The sequence below is a fragment of the Myiozetetes cayanensis genome, unplaced genomic scaffold (assembly GCF_022539395.1).
Source record: "Myiozetetes cayanensis isolate MyiCay16 unplaced genomic scaffold, myiCay2020 scf150, whole genome shotgun sequence".
NCBI lineage: Eukaryota > Metazoa > Chordata > Aves > Passeriformes > Tyrannidae > Myiozetetes > Myiozetetes cayanensis.
The window spans coordinates 12,223-28,683 of record NW_026087160.1 but is presented as its reverse complement, the minus strand read 5'-3'; the positions used below and the strand labels follow the sequence as shown (position 1 = coordinate 28,683).

The 16,461-nt window shown below is 36.3% G+C and overlaps 1 protein-coding gene across 1 annotated transcript in view; it reads left to right on the top strand.

Moving 5' to 3' along the window:
* LOC126637594 (myocyte-specific enhancer factor 2C-like) overlaps nt 1-16,461 on the top strand; it is an 85,157-nt gene that overhangs the window by 56,487 nt on the left and 12,209 nt on the right. The window lies entirely within an intron of this gene.

The following is a 16,461-nucleotide window of genomic DNA, read 5'->3' as shown; positions in this document are numbered from 1 at the left end:
GAGGTGGTGAAGCCAAGAGTAAAAGAAAGCTATGTCCTGTGAGCTGTAAGTTTTATCCTGCTGAGTCTTGCAATGGGATATCTGGCTCCCTATTGTCCAGCTTTCTGTGTTGCTTTGTCCCTGTGTCCCATTAGTCCTCTCCATGCCTTGACCATTACCTACCAACTGAATCTCCCCTTTGTCTCCTATTCTCCGCTAGTCTCATGCTCTCCAGAAAACATTGCATACCTTGTCTCCACACTCCAAAAGTTATAATATTGTCTGTCCAGGAGGAATTAAAAATACATTGTAAAAGATGTGAAAGAAGATTTAGAGCCACTGCTTTGAGGCATTTAACCGACTTTTTTAGCTTTTTGATTATTTATGGAGAAAAGATATTTAATAAAATGCAAGAAAAGTTTACTTACAATCTGCAAAATAAAAATGTTTCAGCTACCTCTCACAAATGCTATTAATATAATGTAATAGGAACAGTATCAAAGCAGAATGCTAGAAACAGTCAGAATGCTAGAAACAGTTTTTGTTAGTTTTTTAAAACATGGGGCAATTTTTAACTACAATTGATGAAAATTATTAAATAAATTTTAAATTTTAATATTTAAGGTTTTAATACTTGCAGTAAAGTCAAGTTTACTTTAAAAGCACATTGGGATTCAAACCGTGAAAAATACATGAAGCCTTCAATGATTTTGTTCCTATAGCAAAGCACTCACACTGAGATCTAAGAAATTAATAATCTGACCTATACAATTTCTGTTTTCAAAACATCTGAGTGATTAGGCATCCAGTATTATAATATTATAATTTTTAAAAGTAATGGAAGGTTAAAGGTCAGTGAAAATTTATTCCTGAATACCTTGGCACTTAGTTTTTAAAGGTGTTAGTTTCAGATTTTTAAATAATTTGTATGTTGTCTCAAATGAGACTTTGATGCTTTTGAATTCTTCATGCAAGTTAGTCATGCATTTGAGACTAGCAATGTAAGGAAGTAAGTTAGTTATTTACATATAATGTTTTTTATGGATAAAAAATGTTGCATAATGAACGTTGCTACACGTTACAAAGAGTCACAGACACAGAACCATAGATGGGAAAAATATATATCACTTTTCTGTCTATCCTTGTGTCACCATCTAGGAAGATACTGTTTTACTTCCTTAATGATTTCCCCCCCAAGATTTTCTCCCTCATTAGAAGAAGGTGAGGTTCTGACAGCAGAACAAAAATTTATGTGATGTAAGACTAGGAGGAAAGTGCATATGTTCCTCCTCTCCATCATCTCTTTTCCTCTCTTACTTTGAATCATCTGTATAGACATGAAGCCCTTTCTGTCACCTAGATTTTTTAAGCCCATGTCCTGTCCAACAGAATTCAAATCCTATACCCAAAATAATGTCCTGTCCTCTTATAGTGGCAAAAAGCCAGAATACTCTTAGCAGAAAAGTTTCCTGTGATATCTTTACTTCTTCCTGCAGGCTTTCTTGTGGAAATAGGTGAGTAATCCAGTTAGGGATTTATTACTTGCTTTACAATGAATGAATACTTTTGATCTTGAGGACTATGGTTTTTAAAGATACCTGAGTTAAAATTTAAAATTTAGAAATAATTTCTATGTTGTTATAACTATTAGATTTTTCAGAAGGAGCACTCGCTACACCAGCAAAATTCCTTTCTGCATTGAGAGTGGGCCAGTTTGGATAGGCTGATAGGCAGTTTTGAATGCAGATGTATAATTTTCTGGCTATACCCAAGGTTTGATGGGCATACCTTTTTACAGGGATGAAAATAAAAGTAGGTAATTGAAATACACATTATTTAAATTGAGCAACCTAACAATAAGCAGAAAAGACCAAAATAAGTGAATATTTATAGTTTTTCCATATGCTCTGTCAACTTTGAATTTGGTTTGCTCTTACATTTTTCAGTGTTTTGCCTGAAACATAAAATACTTGAACTACATCCATACTGATATGGTTTCAGAATCTAAGGAGTATTTCTGCAGGGTGTAGATTTTGAACAAAACTCTCATGCCTTTACTGGGTAATTAACATCGTAGTTACAAGTACAGGAGAGGAATAGAGCCCCTGAAAATATGCAATTTGATAAATGGCTTGACTTTTCATGTAGTTTGGGTATATTTTTAGGTACAGGGTATAAATCTGCCACACATTTAAATATTTTAATTGATCAGTTAAACTGACTACATTACACATATTTTCCTTGTAAGGAGTTCATCTCTTTTCACTTTCAGGCAGTTAGGTTTCACACTTACAAGTTTTTAATCTTGTTCTTCCAGAGCAATCAACTGCAGCTGAGAATCAGACAGTATTATTAAATCTGATCATTTTCAATTGTTCAGTAACTATATTTCAGCAGAAGAAAAGGTCATAGCTGTACTCACAGATTTCTGCACAGTATTAGAGAAAGAAAACTTTTTTAGCTAGACTTATGAAAATTTGAAATATATCTGTCAACTGTATAAAGGTCTTTAAAATCCAATTTCCATTCACAATCAGCATAATATTAACTATTTAGTTACTTTTCAGTTGTGATAGAACCATGTTATCAGTCATCAGAATATGTTATAGCTTCTTGGAACAATCTATATTCAAGGAAAATTAAAATCTCTCTAATAAGTAGTTAATTACTTTTAAGTTAAACTACTGCTATTCAAATAGAAAAATTGTATAACTTTTCATGTAGATCTGACTAAAGCTGTTAATTTTATTAAGCAAATGTTTTCAAATTAATTACTGGGATTAATTACATTTAGCATTTCTGAAGGAGTGAGTTTTTGGGCCATATCTTGGTCTTTAAAGTATCAGAAGACAGCAAGTGTCATACATATAACAAAGATTACACGTTTTTCAATACACTATTTTTCAGTGGAAAATTGGTCCTATCCAGCTTATAGGTATATGATCTCAATAAATGTCTTGATAAAAAATGGAGTGGCTAGTATCAAGAGAATTGTAAAGGCCAGTTCCTGTTATTCTTTGAGCTCTTTTCTTTTAATGTTTTAAATAAATAGCTCACACTTTTTTACATGTGTAACCATTTTATTTTCATGTAATAAATATAACTGAGATGGTGTTTTCCAGTTTCTTCATTCAAAATGGTGTTGATTAACATGCAGTTTGGTATATCTGAGTTTTTCACAGCACAAAAATTATCTACCAGCTGAATGTTTTTCAGTTAACACCCACTAAATACACTTACAACATATACAGGTAACTAAAAGTCATTGTGTACTCAAGAAGAGGAAAATATTTTCATTCAACACTCAAATTTACCCATTTTAAGCAACAGTGACAATTACTGTGAGTCTTACCAAAATCTATATGAAGATATGTATTAGTTCTGGGGGGGTGGGGTGAGGGGGAAGGGCAGAGGAAAAAGGTATATTCTGAGACTTCTGTTTAGAGTTAACTAGATTCTTCAAACTGAAGCCTTTTTGTCCTCAGCTACCAAACCACTCACACCACAGTCATTCATTCATTCAATTTTCCTTCAGTTAAAAAGTGAGTATTAGTTGCTGGATATAGTAATTTCTTTTAATGAATAGCAGAAACTATGCAGAGTTCCTTCAACATTGGGGAAAAAATATTAATTTAATATTTATGCTAACTTCCAAGTGTGTATGTAACTACTAACAGTAATATATTCAACAAAGTTCCATAGGACTAGGTAGTAACTTTCTTATGGCAATAAGGAAATGGGGAAGAGAAAATGTTGGAGCTTTACAGCAGTTGAGTATGTGCATTATGCATTCTTCGTATTTATTAAAAATGAGGCCAGATCCTCTCCTTGTTTCTGTAAAACAGAAGTGATTGTAACACAGCTTATGTCAGTGATATTCCACTACCACACTCCTCTGATTAACAAAAATCCAGTGCTGTGAGTCCACGGCTTAGGAACTCAGAAAGGACCTTATATTGAAGGGGACAGATTTCATAGCAGGAGTACTGGGGAATGTTTGCATCTTGGCTTCCAAAGGAATTAGAGCTCTAATGATGTTACAGAAATCTGCCGTAATTCTTCAGCTAAGCCATCAAGGCTTTGCTGATTTAAGGTGAAACTTCCTGCCTGTTTTCTCAGTCACTGTCCCTTTTTCCTTGTCATTTATTTCATGTCAAAGCATCAGCTACTGTCTCAGCTTTAGCAGACCTCTAGTGAGTTTTCACTAAGTCCTGGTTTTGATTCAGTTTCTCGGATACTGAGTTTAATAGGCTGATCCTTGCTCTGCATGCACATAAGTCATTCCTCCACAAATCACTCACCACTTTATCTTTCAGCTCTTTTTAAGCCTCCAATCCATCAATTTCTTTGACCCTGCTGCTATTATTGTCCCTCTTTCTCCAACTGGCTTCTATTCCTATGCTGATTCAGTGGTCACTGCCTTTAGTTCAAGTTCTCCTACTAGGTCAGCCCTTTCAAATTCATCCCATTAAACCTATCTTCCATTTTCAGACAAACATCCATCCATCTTCTCAGTTCCCCTCTGCTGTACCACTAATAACTAGCAGAGAAAAAAGAGGAACATTGACTTCATTCATCTTTCTCTTTGCTAACTGAGGTTCTATGTCATGAGCACTGATCACCCGCCAATCTCTTAATTTTCCAAAGTTCACTGTGTAAAACTCCTACTTTGCACACATGCACACACATCTGTCTCTCTTTGCAACAGTCTGTTACCTTACAAAATCTCTCCCATGAGCTCAGTGCCTTTGCCTTTTGTGAAATATCTCTCATTATCTGCTTTTGGCTGTATCTTTTTCTGGTGTCTGGCTTCAACTGCTTCTTTTTTCTCTGGTTTTTTTTTGGGTTTTTTTTTGGTTTTTTTTGGTTTTTTTAATTTTTTTTTCAATCTACCTGACTCTTAGAAGGGTTTCAGGGTCCTCAATATAGACTTTTCCATATAGGAAGATGTCAGCTCCTGCAATACAGTGTAATATCTTTCTGCTTCAATAGTACCTTATTCTCAGCTGTACTCATCATGTGTTTTTTCACCTGAATATATATCAAGCATATTATCCCCTTTCACCCACCTCTTTGCTCACTCTTGCAATTTTGCTGTATTCTAGTGTACACTGACAGGTTCTGCCTCAAAGTATTTACAATCCTACTTCAGATATGGCACAGTAGAACAGGTTGCAAAATAAGGTGATGATGATACAGTAACATGATTCTCCATGTAACATATATCAGTACTGTTTCTGTCAAATAATGTTTATACCTCTCTTATGAAGGACTATCTTTTGACAGTTTCTGAGGGTCTTCTGATCTTCACCTCATCCTCAGTTTCATCCTTCTTAGTGTTTTCCCAATTGCACACCAGTACATACTTAAGAGTGTCATCAAGTTGTGCTCTCCTATTTCTCATGTCTCTTACTCTTTCAATCTATTAGGGATTGATTTTCTATTGCACCTGATGCTCCTCTATCCTCCTTTTCCTCTCTTTTCTCATGGAAATTAGGTAAGTATGGAAAACTTGAATTGGGTGTACTCTTGCTTTTTATCACATAGTGATAGTGAAGATTTCATCAAGAATTAATCTGAACTATTCTAGGAGATTAATTATCTTAGGGCCATTGTGATGCAGCTTCAGGTTTACCATGGGAAAAAAAAAAGTAGTTCTACTTTGCAATAATATGTCACATTGTTAAATAATTTACACATTTTAGATTCTTATTCATGGATAATGAGCATCTAGCATCGTTTTTTTAACCTGTTTTGCCTAGGGTCATACATCTTCATTGCTCTAGTAACTACTGGTGAATTGACCTTTTACAGAGTATTTTCCCTATTTCAATGGACTCCTGTATTTGGGAGAACAGTCTGAACATAGCAAAGAATTGAGTGTCATTTGCAGCAGCATTTTCCCCTAAGAGAAAGAAGGGAGGTTCTGAGCATGTGAAATTCATCCTGCAAATTGCTCATTCTTTGTGTTTCACAGCACACAGGGAAACCTTCACAGACCTAAATGTTAAAATGACAGGGAACAAAGTAATACCAAGCCCTATAGGGTGACTGAATTTAGAATTTTTTTCTTGTGTGCATTTTGCTTGTTGAAAAAAAAACATTTTTGCTCGGAAAAAAAAAGTGCATCCAATGAAAGTGTACAGCCAATCATAGATAGATAGCAATAAGTTCTTCCACAGCCTTGTAGAAATACTAGCTTGAACTGAAAATCCACTCGCTTTTAGTATGACTAGCCACAACATGTTAGTAAGCATGAAATACTGCTAAATTTTCTTGAGGGACTTGAGATTTAAAACTTAGTATAGCTTTAGCACATTAAAAGGTTGGAGTTGATGAGATTGGCACTTGGGAGTCCATGGGCAGTACTTGCACCTGAGAGGAGTACCATGGTCCTGTTTTGCTCATGGACTTACTGCACATTATCCCATCAATCCTTACAGGCGTGCTGTGGGTCCTAGAGCACATGTAGGATTAGTCACTTGGTGTGGAAGTTCTGAATGAGATGAAGAGAAAAGAAAATGTCTTCTGTCAATTATTTCTAAAGGTCACAGAGCTTAATGACTAACTAGGAGGTTAATTAGATTCTGAAAGCCTCTTCATATCAATTAAGACTCTTATCTGTATATTTGTAGTAAATAAGCCCATATAACTCTCCGTATGTTCTCTTTTTAGAGAAAAGTAAGGCAACTGTTTTAACTTGTTTAATGTAATAAGTATATTTTCTTCTCTTGTCATCATAACTTAATACTACATATAAACAAGCTGTGAAATACACATCACGTCAGATTTTGAGCTGTTGAAATCAGGGGAATTCTTTCAACTACCATGGGCTAAAGATCTGGGACAGTATAGAAAGTAAGCCTGTATGTAAGAAAGGTTATTCAGGGTGATCTAAAGACAGTACAGTGTATTGGATACTGCCCTGGACTAGGACTCGTGAGACTTCTATTTTATTAATAGCTTTGCCAAATACTGTTGTGTGACCTTGGATAAGTCACATTTCCTCCTAATGCTTCAGTTTCCCTATCTGTAAAATGGGGGGTAGCACTATTGATTTCCTTTGTAAATTGGTTGAAGAGTGGTTGTTCAAAAAACAGCTACTGTTACCAGTACCACAGGCCAGGAGATGTTTGGAAAGGGTCCACTGGCCAAAAAATTTACTTTGGATGATTATTTAGGCTTTTTAAATGCCTTCACCTTTTTTAATTTATAGTAAATATGAGCCAAACCGCTATTATCAACATCATGTATGACAAAATCATGGGACTGACTTCAAGATCTTCAGCATTTTTAAAATATTCCTTTGGTCCTTCTTTACCATCCTAGTACTGAGCCTTTGCAAAATGTGTTTGTAAACTAATGTTATGTGAGGTTTTTCTGTTTTTCCTAACCACAATTACTACAGAAAAAAATTTCTGAAGGGAAAATATCTCATTTTCAAAAGTACTAAAAATCTGTCTGTTTCATCAATACTGATTTAAATTTTTTAAAGCATTTACTTTAGAAATATATCTCTTTTAAACAGAAACTGATATTCTCACCTAATATTATTCCGTCAATTTAGGCTTCATGTAAATAGTAGCTATTACAAGACCATGAGAGAAACTTCAAAGCTGGAAAACTGTGGAAGGCAATTTTATTCTGTCCAACGTAGTCCCTCAGTGGGACTACTGTTCCAGTCAGTGGTAGTGACCAAATTAGTCCCTCTACTGCACCCAATAGGTAGCAATTTATTCTCTTCCTTCCACTTATCCTCATGAGATTTTTGACTCTTTATCTTCCCAGGCTATTGTTCAAACTCTCCTTGATAACTCTGCAGCTTCCTGTTACTGTGCATTTAATGAGTGAAAGACTTTTGTTACTTTTCAGGCTAGGAGAAGAAAGGCAGAGGTTCAGATGTTGACACTGTTCTTTTATTTTTCTCTAATACATTAATTCAGTATGTGAAAAAAGCAACTAAAGTTGTAATACAACTTTTGCTTTTTCTCAAAAACACAAACCAAAAAAGTGATTTCCATTATGATTTATTTCAACAAAGATTTGATTAACATAAAAGGTAGTTTGTAATACTGATGTATCTCAAATGAAAGGGAAGCCGCTCCCCTGAGAGCTTGTTTTTCTGTATTATTTAAGAAGAGAGTAGGAACAGAAAAAGCTAAAAAGAGATGCAAAGTTAGTTACTCTGAAGCCCATGGTAGAGCAAAACCTTCTTTTGAGTATAGTTTGAAGGAGGTCTGCTCCTCATGTTTTAACCTTATTGAGGGTCAGGTCATGTTATTTTTCATGTATTCTTTCATAATAATTTTTAAAATATTTTAATAACTTAGTAAATATTTTGAATGGATTGTTGTTAAAATGCTGTGGTGACAAAGGTGAAAAATATGTGCAGAATATAAATATGTTTCAAACTCTGTTCATACTTCCTTTCTTTGTCAGACTGGGATCTTAAAGCTGTATTTCTTAAAACAAAATCTGTTTCACAGATCACTGTTTCTTTCTCTAAAACATTATATATCTGGCTAAGAAGCTGGAAAAACCTTACATTACAGTCTGTGTAACATTCTTATAACTTAATAGCTCCAAAATTTTATCCCAATCTAGACATTGGAGAATGTTCTTTGTTTTTGTAGTCACTGTTTCACATAGTAACAGCTTGTTGTATTTTGGTGTGTTTGCCAGAGGGTAGGTTTATTTTTAAATCCCTGAACTCTGAATTTTCTTTATTTTTCCAAGATTGGAAGCAGCTGAAATGCCTGGAGTTACAGGTTGAAGGGCTTGCTTCACAATATGAGATGGGAAGCCTCATCCCCACCCCCATGTGTTTTTCTTTTTTTAAATTTTTCCTAACAATGTCTCTTAACTGATATTTGTCTAAAAATAGAAAACATTCTAACTAAAAATAGCTTGGCGCTCAGTCTTGCCAAGGAAAATGGAGAGGAATAGGCGTGGAATAGAAGACTGAGTAATCCAAGTCTATTCATTCACAGATCCCTTTGAGAATGCAGGCAATGATAAAGTGCCCTCAAAAAACCACAGGCCTGACTTGCTCTCTTCAGACTCCTAGGTGCCAATAAACATTTTAGCCCAAGGATATATTTTTTTTTCCCTCATAGATCGTAAACACTTTCTGAAAGACAAGGCTTTGTTTCACAGAAGCTAACTTACTGTCAAAAATAGCTGACTTTCCTAAGGTCTTTTTTTTTTTGGCTTTCAGCATGTTTTTTAATTTATTTTCAGATAAGCAATGACTGCAGTGTTCTGTCAAGAATTACCATGAAATGTCACATATCTAGCTTGAATGAATGAAAAAAAAAAATAGATGCTTTTCATTGATTTCATCTGCCCTCAAAACTTCACATATCAGTAATAAAAAAAAAAAAATTATTACTGATTCTGAATAGTAAAAGTGAATTAATAGACATTGTGTATTTCACTGAAAAATATAAAAATTTAGCTGCAGAGCATTTCTGCCTATATATAAGTGAGGTTTTTAATTTATAATAGTTCTGAAACTCAAATTTCACCAAGAGGGAAAGAGAGATTGGAATGGAAAGGGACAGGATCTAATTTACTAAAAAATAAACCTGTTGAGAATCCTGCAAAGCAGAAGCTTTTTGTTTGAGAAGCTGTCGAGTTAGAGAAAATCAGTCTTGTTTTGTGCTGCAGTTTTTCATATCACATCATTATGGTATTGCAGTGTGAGGTATCAGTAATACTAGATGGCAGAAAAGACACTAGGAAGAGCTGAGCATGTCATTTAAAACATACAAGTTCTTTATGGAGTCTTTTACATTTTAGATTTTGAGGTTTTGTCTTTTTGTTTAAAACTTCTAACATGGTCAAACACAGCAACAGGGTGTGGAAATGTCAGCACAGTTCACAGGGTTATTTGAGCCTGAGTATTGTTTTGTTCAGTTCCTGTAATGCTGCTTGTGATAAGACTCTGGAGACAAAGGACGATAATTGATGGAAAGGGACTTAAATCACTCCAAAAAGAATCAAGGTCCTTGTATTTGAGTACATTGACTCTTCTGGTCTCCTTCCTCCTTGTAAAGCATTTTGTCTTCTTGCATGTTGGCCCCCCACTGCTCATTGTAACAGAGGCAGACACAAGTGATTCCTTTATGCAGTACACAGGGTGTAATTGTGTCTGTGTGGTGTATTAGTAACTACCAAGGCTGAATTCGAGTATTGTATCTTCACTGCAAGCACGGAAAAATAGGACACACTATCCTGCATTACCATTTTCAACCTAGATAGTGAACTACTTATAGCTGTGTTCCAGACACAAAGGCTTTTCTGAGCAAAACCCATTTTTCATTTTCATCATTGAAATATCTCTACTTTGCAAGGTAAATACAAAATGTGGTTATTTACTGTGATTCCTACACAGTAGTAATAATCACAAGTGTGGAAATACCACATCTTCTCTTACCTTACAACTATTTTAATGCAAAGTCCTGACCTTGTTCCCTGTTCCCCCAAGGCTTTTTGTTTTATTGGGCTCCCATAAGCTGATGACTGTGTTTTGTCAAACTGATATTGAAGATTATGCAACACTCAGCTTCTAGCAAGCTCAGAAAGTGATGCAGTTTTTCATGTGCTTATATACGAGCAAGGGGGGTTTTCAGTGTATAAGTATTTCCAGATGTGGGCCCTTAGTCACCACTCAGAGTTGCATTAGGTTGAAAGAGCCCTATGGTATCAGAAGCCAAAAAATTCTCCTATGCAAAGTCTACCATTCAGGTTTTATTAGATCCCTGATTAAAGCCTAGAGTGGCCAATGGAAGCCTTCTGACTAACTTCACATCTGTCTGGTTACAGTTCCTGGCATAGACAATAGTTTCTACTGGTTCTCTCACCTTTTGCACTAAGCAATACTAGAATAGGTCTCAATTCTAAAAGGATTTGTAGGAGTCCCATTTCAGACAGTGAAACTATTCATAAGAAAAAAATTGAATGCTCCTGTAAATCTCTGCAGAATCATGGCTCTTTCTTTGAAACAGTCCCAGTGTCAGGAAGGGTGGCAGAGTTGGGACCTAAACAGTTCATACTATGAGTGGCATTTATGTATCTATACTGAGAAGTAAAACACCCAGCTACAGAGCTGGGAAAAAGTGAACCCCTTCCCTGAATAACAAAGGCACTCTGTAAGGGTAACTTCATCACCAGAGAGGATCGGGGTACTAAAGTCGGTCCAATACTGGCTTTTTGCCTAGTTCAATCACCTGCTAGGGACCTGGCATGTTAAGTGTTCTGCTCAGGCCAGAACATCTTACCCTTTTCTTTTACATGAAGCAAAATGCCTTCATACCTCTCCTTCCCTGGACTGCACACAGTTAACACTGTATGTTCTTGAGATGCCTTTCCACAGTTTTCATAGCTCTGGCAAAAGTTCTGTTAAACTTCAAAATATGCTGACTTTTTTACTTTGTTACAGTAAGAAAGTATAAATTAATTATTTATTTGCTTACCATAAAATTTACATCCATCCTTTATGTATTATGTACTTCATATTGATTATACTCCATTTGCCCTCAATTCAGTGAGGCCTCTATGTGTGTGTTTATATAAAAGATGATTGAATTGAATATAAGTTACCAAATTTGTGCAGCTATAAAACATCAAACACATATGATTTATTTTCTACATTTTTAATAATCACAAGTCTAATATCAGCTGTGAATTAATGTCCATAGTCCAGAACTGTTAGGTGATGTTAAATCTTAAATGGCCATTGTTCTTTGCATTAGAAAAGAGCAGAGCTTCCATTAACATTTTCTTTATAAAGAAATTTATAAGTCCAAAACTTTATGTTTTCATGTTTTCCTTACTTAATTTACCGTAAGTGTTTCTGTATATTGGTTGCCAGTTAACAGAGGAGTAAAATTATTAAAAGTTGTATAATCTGTGTTCTAAACAATTCATTTATTTTTCTGTATGATAGACAGTAATGTTAAAGGCAAAAATACGTGACACATTACATATGCTTGTATTTCAAAAATCTCAAACCCATTTATTTATATCACCTTGTGTAATCTATGGACAACTATATTTACATTTTATAATACAGAGTTATAAAAATGATCATGCACTTGACTTTGGGTTGGTCAAGTAAATGTTTATTTCTTTGATCAAATGTTCTAGCACACAGGCTGTTCAAAGAAAGCAAATTATAGAAGAGTTGATAAAAATACTTAAAACAACACACAGCTGATATAGATAAATTCAAGAGATCAAAATCTTGACAAAGAAGCAGCCCCTAATGGACTGCATGGTGTATATTTAAATTACTACAATATAATCATGTCTATAACATGAAAAACATAAAAACATATCAATTTTCCTTTCATTTTTACAGGGCAAGGCTTGGTTATTACATACTTCTAGCATGTTCAAACATATGTCAGTAAGCTGGAAGCTTTACACTTTATCTCCAGCAGTTACCAGTACGTGCCTTAGCAGCTAAGCTGTATTTTTTTAACCTATGTGAGAAGAAGCCTGCCTCCTTATAAGTAAATTTTCACACAACCCACATATTGTTTAACTTATGAATAAAAATTCATACATTACTTTTCACCCTATATCTGTATATGTTTCACAGATGTGACTAAACAAAAACTTTAAGAAGTGACTATACAAAAAATGTGGTAACCAATGTCATATATCCAAAAGTCTCATCTGGATATGCACGAAGGTTGTGAAGGATCTCTTATTTACCCTTGAAGTTTACTATAGGTCTGTACTGTCCTTAATAAGTATTAATCCAATCTGGGCCAAAATTGAGTCTCTTCCAGTCCCACTTTAAGATCCAAAGGACTTCAACAGACTTTTTTCGAGCAAAAATGCTGTGACAAGCCATAGAACTCTGTCCTCTGTCGAGTACTGTTTCTCTGACCCAACAAACATTTGCATATATTAATGAACAAAAGGAAAATATTAAAGCGGAGTGCAGAGGTTTATCCTATCTACAGTTTTCAAGAGCATAGGAAGCTGGGTAAATCCTATCCGTTCTAGGGATATGGGAGGCAATAGCTTTGAGCCATTCAGATCAAGGAAGAAACAGAACCTGTGTTTCCAGTTTCCAGTTAGCATGTTTCTAACCACCATCTGTTATACAGAAAATCTACAACAGCAACCTTTTATTAAAAGGGAAGAGTGAGTCTTCCTGGGGTCTTTGAAAGGTTACCTGTAGGAGAGGGCAGTATGCTTGAGTCAATGCCTGAACACCCAGTACGGCTTTATGGACAAAGGCGTCTCTGCAGCCCTGAGTGAGCAGTGTGGCTTCTGATGAGGGATAGGATTTCCAAAAACCCACTTGCTTGGTCTGGGTCACTCACAACTTCATCACATGCTTCAGGTTTGGATCCTGTTCTGTAGCACCAAACTCAGATCCTAACACAGTGTGAATTACACTCTGAAGATCAGATGCCTAAATAGTAAGTATTGCCAAATTGAGTTTTCTGTGTCCCTAAATCCTTTACTGGATCTATTCCATAGCCCTTTTTTTGTCACAAGGCCCTTTCTTGCAGCAAAACAATTGCAGCAGGGTGTGGACTGCTCTTTAATGGTTTCAGTGCAAGCTCAAAGCAATGTGGCTGAGGAACACTCCTCAATGACCATTTACCTACCCTGTCACTTTAAAAAGCACTTTTTTTCCAAAGAATGCTTGGAAAGATGTGCTATCATTTCACTGTCCTAGAGACATCCTCATTTATGGCTCTCAGATTGGCGGGGGTGGTAGTTCTTCCTAACTGGCTTTATTAGCAGAACCCTTGAACAGGTAGGACCCCTGTATATATCTATATATGTGTAAATATAACTTGACAATTGTGAATTGACCTGTATCAGCAGTAAACAGTTTATTTAGTAGGACTAAACTCACGTGATAGTAATGCCCCTGAGTTCACAAGTATAGCCTGAACAGAAGGGAGATGATTCTAAGCTTGGACTTGAGGTGAAACACTGGGTCTCAAGTGTTATAGAAAATTCTTTTGTCTCTCCCACAGATTAAATTTTTCATTCCTTTCTATTAAGGAGTTTGAGAAATCCATCTACTCCTGTACAGTCTTTTTCATGGGAGAAACTTTCTTAATTCCACCTCCTTTTTCATGAAGGGTGATGGGGTAACAGAGCTGACTACACCTAAACATTCTGCAGTTAGGTATGCTTCCTACTGATCTCCACAACCAATCAGTGGCAGGAATAAAAGAAGTACTTATCAATTTCTGCTACTGCTGTTGTATTCTATGGTTCTGTGATATAGCATACCCCAGGTAGAAACAGGAATCTTGCCAACCTTTAACAGTCAATGTCAGTAAACTTTGCTGCTGTGTATTTGAAATTTTCACATTGTGGAGAATATAGACACTATAGACACTAGGACAAAAATTTTGCACTTCTGAGCTGGAAAAATTCTTGAATTCTCACTGCTTATATGCCTATTGGCCTCTTCATGGAAAGGGTCTTCTAGCATTATGGAATTTCATTTAAATTTTAGTTATTTAGGGCATTGCTGGTCCCTTTCACTCCATTAAGTGCTGTGTGAAAGGCTGGGACCACCAAAATCAGTCAGGATCTCTTTGCCAGATCTTTGATTTTAATGAGTCAATAGTAAGAGGCAAAGCAATGTGTATTTTGAGGTAATCTCATCTTCAACCGTATCACAGTCTCTGCTTTCTTTGGCACAGTTAGCTTCTGACTGATTTTAAAATAGAATTTTTGTATTCAGACACAGAATAAATGTTAGAAACCATGAAGTATTCCTTTATCATTCCACACTCTTTACCTTTCCTCTAGGTTGTTTTATTGCACTGTAAATGCTCTGCAGAGCTTAGGAAAGAGCTCTAACTTCTGTGGTAGCAGGCTGCTGACTACACAGAGCTCAGAAGATAGCCAAGATAATGGAATAAGTAAAAGACATTGGTTTTCTTGCCAAAAAAATGCCAGTAGAAAATGCAACTGTTGTTCCATCTCTCATACGATTGTTTCAAGTTTGGTTTGTAGTTGGCCCAAACCTACAGCATGGCAAGAACAGGAGTAATACTTTTGCACCTCTGGATTTCAGCTCCTTGTTAGCTCTGGATCCTGTATTCCTTGTGCACAGGCTGAGCATGTTAGAAAAAGAGTCAAAATGTTACTGACTTCTGATTGTTTTTCTCAAGATAGTCAGAAGTCAGCGAGGGTTATCTTTTTCTCAGAACACAGTCCTCAAAACACTATGTCAGTACTGCAAAACACTGTGAAGTGACATTACATAGGAGATCAGTTCTTTAAAACAAATGCACTCCTTCAGGCTGTTCTGGATTTGGGATTTTCAGTTAGAAAAGTTCCCCTTCTTATATGTGACATGACTCAGTGAGACTCTGAGAAAACAGCTGTGTTATCTGGAGATGTGAATGCCTCCACGCTATTTATTGCTTTTCCTGCGTTGGAGGTCACCACCTTCACGGCAGAGTCAGAGGAAGGGTATGCATGCCCACCCCTTGGCTGCTCCACCTCTGCAACTCTGGCATGGGCTGAGGAGTGTCAGGTGGCAGGGCAAAGCAGGCAGTCCTGCACAGTGATTTTTGCTGCAGCAGCGAGAGACACCAAGGCTGGTCAAAGCCCACAGCTAAGCTTTCATGAAGTGAAACAGAACCTGCTGTGCCCACATGCACAGTGTCCCTCATGCCATTCTCTACCAAGTCTTAGAAAACTTAAATAGGTTGAAATCTTATTTATTTGACCATCTCTCCTGCAGAATTAGGGGACTCAAGTGGAGACATCTTTTGTAGCCCACAGAATTTTCTGCGTGTAAAGACCATATGATTAAAGATTTTAAGATCTCAGACAGTAAGACTTTGGCAGGCCAATATAACAATTCATCTTTAAAACCTGTAATTATATCCAAAAAAAGAAATCCAGTTTCATAATGAAAAACCATAACATTTAGAATGTTTTAGCTGCTTCCAGAAACAGCTGAAATTGTCAACCAAGATATTTAATTTCTGAATTAAGAATTTTCTTCTCCCTTCCCTTCCCTTCCCTTCCCTTCCCTTCCCTTCCCTTCCTTCCTTCCTTCCTTCCCTTCCCTTCCTTCCTTCCCTTCCTCTCTTCCCTTCCTTCCCTTCCCTTCCTTCCTTCCCTTCCCTTCCCCTTCCCTTCCTTCCCTTCCCTCCCTCCCCTCCCTCCTCTCCCTCCCTCCTCCCCTCCCCTCCCCTCCCCTCCTTCCCTTCCCTTTCCATCCCTTCTTTTTTTCTTCTTCTCAGCCATGATTTTTCTAGTATTTCTGTAAACTGTGTCTTGATTATGCCTCTGACACTTCTGTTTTCTCAATAAGAACTAGAAGCTACTCCTTTTCTAAGGTTTTCTTCTTTCCCAAGCAGAGTACCAAAACTGACCATTATGTTGTTAATTTAACTTATCTTCTGCTCAACAACACTGCAGAGGTCAGCATGTAAAGCAGGTTTTGCAGGTGTATGTGAGGGTCTGTCTGTT